The 5,706-nt window shown below is 36.0% G+C and overlaps 1 pseudogene; it reads right to left on the bottom strand.

Moving 5' to 3' along the window:
- Positions 1 to 3,186: 3,186 nt before the first annotated feature.
- LOC129025760 (testis-specific XK-related protein, Y-linked-like) lies at positions 3,187 to 3,662 on the bottom strand (annotated as a pseudogene).
- Positions 3,663 to 5,706: the final 2,044 nt, after the last annotated feature.

Here is a 5,706-nt window from a genome sequence, read left to right as displayed (position 1 = left end):
GGCTGTAGTGAGTCAAGGTCTCACTACTGCACTCCAGACTGGGTAACAGAACACTTTCTTAAAAAAGAAAAGGAAAGGAAAGGAAAAGGGAAGGGAAAAGGGAAAGGAGAAAGGGAAGTAGAAAGAGGTATTCTGTGTAGTTACATTAGTGGTCTAACAAGCAGATATCTATGAGATAAAATGAAGCAAAACACACTGACAATTAAATAGAGAAATCAGACGAAAGTTGAGTCAGGTAATCCAAAGCAAAATAGTATTTCAAGAAAGATGGTGTGACTCGGTTTTACAAATACACATGACTGTTTGAGTAATATGCAACAGACAAGTGATATATGGGATTTAGTGACAAGTAGAAGATATGATTCTAAAAACAGGGTAAATGCCTTAAGAAAGGAGAGTTAAGAAAAATAAAATTAAAAATTGTCAGGGCCAACTATTTCTGTGAGTCTTCCTATCACAGAATCTAAGTAAATGAGTTTACAGTGGTGTATCTAGGACTAAGACAAGCAGGATGTAGATCTAGTAAAGAAAATGATCAAGCCTGGTTTGGTGGCTGACACCTGTAGTTGCAGCACTTCGGGAGGCTGAGGGGGTGGATCATTTGAGGTCAGTTTGAGACCAGCCTTGGCAACACAGTGAAACCCCATCACAATTACAAATTCTAAAACTAGCCAAGTGTGGTATTGCATGCCTGTGATATCAGATACTCAGGAGGCTGAGGCAGGAAAATCACCTGAATCCAAGAGGCCAAGGTTGCATTGAGTGAAGATTGTGCCAGAGACTCTTTCTCAAAAAAATTAAACTAAACTAAAATAAAAAGAAATGATCCTGCAGGTAGAATGAAGAAGTAATGGCACAAGGAGACAACAAATAATAAGCAAATCAGTGTTTTAAGAAGCTGGGAAATTCAAAGCAAAGGCAAAGAGGGTCATAACAAGGAGCAGTAAAAAATACACACAAATCTATACAAGTTTTGTTTCTGGTGCTGATTTCTCAGGAGAAAGAAACACAAAAGAAAGTGTGAATAAGAAACTTGTCACCATTGCTTTGGTAGAAAGAAAAAAAGGAGAAAGACCAAACACAACAAAATAATGTAAATTATATAACGTTAAGCTTTAGTGTTCTTCATCCCTTCCCATGTTTATTGTTTCCTCAAGAAATAACAGAAGCCAAATATTCAAAATAGAAGAAAACTTTGGCATATATTACTGTCTATATATATTAAGCCAAGTATATTATTACTGTCATTCTTTGAAAATTTGTATTTTAAATGAACAAATATAAATATTTATGGGACACAAAGTGATTTTATAATGCATGTATATATTGCAAGATAATTATATTGGGCTAGTTACCATATCCATTACCTCACATACATACCATTTCTTTTTTGTGGTAAGAATATATGAATTCTAAGTTTTAAACAATTGGTATTTTTGAGATAGAGTTTTTCTCCTGTTGCCCAGACTTGAGTGCACTGGTGCAAACTCAGCTCATTTCAACTGCCACCTCCCGAGTTCAAGTTATTGTCTTGCCTCAGACACTTGAGTAGCTGGGGTGAGAAGTGCATGCCACCAAACCTGGCTAATTCTTATATTTTCAGTAGAGACAGTGTTTCATCGTGTTGGCCAGGCTGGTTTTGAACTTCTGACCTCTAATGATCCTCCCTCTATGGCCACCCAAAGTGCTGGGATTTCAGACATGAGCCACCATGCCTGACCTTTTTTTATTAAACAATTTTGAAGTTGACTTTATTAACTGTGATCACCATTCGGTGCAAAGGATCACCAGAACTTCTTCCTGTCTCATTGAAATTTGTTATCCTTTGATTAACACCTCCCCTTTCTCTATCCACTCCCATCACCACCACACACTCCAATCTCTGACTACTTTCGGTGTGTTTGTAGAAAGAATCAGGGACATGCTGCATCACACAGGCTGAAGTACAGTGACACAACTATGGCTCACTGTGGACTCAAACTTCTGACCTCAAGTTATCCAATTACCTCATCCTCCCATAGGGCTGGAGAGACAGGCATGAGTCACCACATCTGGCATATTCACAGTTTGAATGAGTTCAACCTTTTTAGATTTTACATATAATTGTGATCATTGTATACTTGTCTTTCTGTGCCTCTCTTATTACACTGAGCAAAATATCTTCCAATTCCATTCATTTGGTCACAAATAAATAAAGGATCTTTCTCCTTTTTTTAAGGCTGTATAGTATATCTCATAGTGTATATGTGCCACACTTTATCTGTTTCTGCGTTGATGAGAACTTGTGTTGTTACCGTATCTTGGCTGTTATGAATAACGCTGAGATGAATACAGAAGTGTAGATATCTCATTGACATGCTAATTTTATATCCTTTGAGTACATATTTGGAAGTAGAGTAGCTGGATTATGTGGTAATTATTATTTTTTATTTAATTATATTTTTGAAAACTCAATTCTATGACCCCAAAAGCACAGACTACAAATTGGATCACATTACATCAAACTGAAGTGTTTCTGCACCCAGAGGGAAAAGGGTGAAAAGAAAATGTTCACTGATAAAGTATATGCTATATTACAAACACTTATTAAATTAAAGGTATAGGTTCCAAAAATGTACTAGGTGAAAAATGTACTATGGTTAAGTTTTCTGCTTAGTTTTTGGAGCCAGATGGAGTTTGGATTTTGTTTTGTTTAATAAGTTGTACAATTATTTTTAAGAAAACAAAAATTATTAATGCATAGTCACATTAGAAAAATCAATTTTATTTGAAACTGCTTCTAAGATTTTGTTGTTTATAATTTTTTATGAGTATCTTTATAAAGTCACACTCACCCTCTTTACTCTTTGTTCTGTGAAAGTATATATGGATATTGCATACTCATTTATTGAACATATCTAACCCTTCTCCATGGGTGACAGTAATTCCTCAGCTGCTTACTTTTATTTTTTTAATGGAATTTTCTCCAGATGCTTACACTATATCACAGTGCTTCTGGATGATTTTCAGTATCTCCTAGCAATACTTTGACTGACCACCTTGGTTACAAATACTGACAGAAGAGGAGCATAAAGCCAATGGCTACTATGTAGGTTATGATGAGCTACACAGCAGTTATTGAGTCGCAAGACTTCAGTAAAATGTTCCCTCAAGAGAATCTAAATATCAATATTATTATCATATTTTCTAAAAACGGAAAGCTGTAGTGTAGGATTGTATGGCCCACCTCTGTCTCTTATCAATTCCTCATTTGACAGCTGCAGTTTCACTGCTGACCAGCAGGAGAATTGATGACAGCATATACTAGCATGATTAAGATAAGCACCCATAGTTACCCACCAAGCTGGAATTATTTTCTGTGTTGCTAGGAAGATGAGCTCCACTTTTCCAAAACTCCAGCCATGGTGTCAATAATAACACAAAATATATGATTAACAGAAAGTGTAAGCTCCCCTGTTTCAGAGATGCAGGGAAAAATGCCAGAGTCACTACACATGAGATAATCACCAAGGAATGCCATATCATGACATAGATGAATTTTATCACTTGTAGCTTAATGGCAGAAAAGTCGTTGACAGTGTGGATGGCCAGCATATTGCAGTGAATGGCACTTACACAGCTGAGAAGAGGGAATATGCATCAGCAACGCTATTAAAGATAAACAAGAAAATGTTAGAGAATAATTTTCATTAGTAATGGCCACTTTCTCTTTTAAACTTGCCATGTTGAGATATATTTCTCCCAACCCACCTCCTTAAGAAAATAATTTACTTACAAAAAAGAAAAAAGTCTGTTATCTTTCCATTATCAGGGATTTAGTAAATATATGCATGCAAAACATATATTACACCTGGGAAAAACAAATAATAAGTGAACACACACATACCCAAATTTATAAATGTATATACACATTCTCTCAAAATAAAATAACTGGAACACAGGAAATTGGATAGAGACATTCATATCTGATGCTATAAGGTGTGACAGCACCTAGAAAGAAATCTCAATTAAGAACCAATAAAATTACCTGAGCTAGATCTTGAAAAGGTAGTTTCTTTTTTATACAAAGTTAGAGTGTAAAGTAGGAAATTCCAGTGTAAAGGTGATAACAGGAAATCAGAAATAATCTGTGGAGTCCAAGTAAATTCTGGAAGTGGTGCTGCCAGATATTGCTGAGTGATGGAATACAAGGTGCTAGAGAAGCAGAAAAATTAAAAGTTTTAGAAATTAAGTGATATGTGTGGGCATGATTTGTTTGCGTGTATTTAGGTAATTTTATCAGAAAGTTTATAAGAAGAAAATTAATTTAATTTTGACATTGTTATCCCAATAATTAGACTAATATGCACAAGGAAGAAAACCAAAATTATGTAGTAGTTAAATAATCAGTTTAAACAATCTTCTACTACATTCAGTTGAAAGAGTAAAAATTCATTTCTTGTATACAGGAGGGTTAAAATAACACAGTCTTCATACACAATGAAATGAAGACAGAAAACAAAAAGAGGCCAAATTGTCTTTACTCATCTAAACTAATTATTCATTTTCTAACAGCATTTAGAAAATGAATATAAAGAGTCCATTTATTCCTTCAGGAATACCCAAAGATAAACTCTAAAGTGATAACATTCTTGACTGCCTTTATGAGAAATAAGACTGAATAAAAAGAAATGACATAAAAGTTAAATTTTAGAAAGTAAATTTTAGCTGGGTGTGGTGACTCATAACTGCAACCCTAGCACTTTATCAGGCTGAGGTGAGCAGATCACTTGAGCCCCAAAAAAACAACAACAAAACACCAAAAATGTTAGCCAGCCATGGTGGCACATTCCTGTAGTCTCAACTATTCAGGAGATGGAGGTGGGAGGCTTGCCGGGGTAAAGGAAGTAGGCATAGTACATTTTGCCTTGGGACTTTTATTTGCCTGTCCCCTTACCCCAGCCCTTTGGGAGGTTGATACCCAGGGGTAATCATGTAGACCAACGCTGGCAACAGATTAGAAACTATGACCTCAGCATAATGGAGCTGAGTTCCAGTCAATATTCCTGCTGATTGACTACAGTAACCTCAGGCACTGAATAAATGTCAGAGCAGAGACCATGGAAGCTACAGGCCTTGAGTGCACCCAGTGCTCAACTGTGTGATGCATGTGCAACCTGGCACTGAGTCAACTTTGTTGGTCAAATTACTCCAGCCATGAAAGTCTGCTCATTAATATTTCCCTTCATGCTACCAGGGCTGAAGCTATCATAGACTTCAAGACCTTAATTTCCTTTTTCTCCTTGCCCTGAATCTCTGGACAGCCTTACTGTGGAAGAAAGCTTCCAAACAAAGACAAACTAAAACACTGAATTAGGCACTTACATCATTGCACAGATATTGATGCATAGTCACAAGCATTAGGATCAATGAGAGAAATATGATGTCATCAAGTGGTCAAAATAAAGCGCTGGTGGTGACTGACCCAAAAGAAATGGGAATGGACACATGGCCTGACAAGGAATTCAAAATACTTGTTTTAAGACAATGCAGTGAACTTCATCAAAACACAGATAATTCTGAAATTTATCAGAGAAACTTACACGTGAGATTAAAAAATGGGAGGAAAAAAAAACAGAAATCTTGAAGAATAAAACACAACAAAACAAAAAATACAATTGACAACGGTGACTATAGAAGTGGTCAAGCAGCAAAACTCAAAGACAG

The sequence above is a fragment of the Pongo pygmaeus genome, chromosome Y, assembly GCF_028885625.2.
Source record: "Pongo pygmaeus isolate AG05252 chromosome Y, NHGRI_mPonPyg2-v2.0_pri, whole genome shotgun sequence".
NCBI lineage: Eukaryota > Metazoa > Chordata > Mammalia > Primates > Hominidae > Pongo > Pongo pygmaeus.
This window is presented reverse-complemented; position numbering and strand designations above follow the sequence as displayed.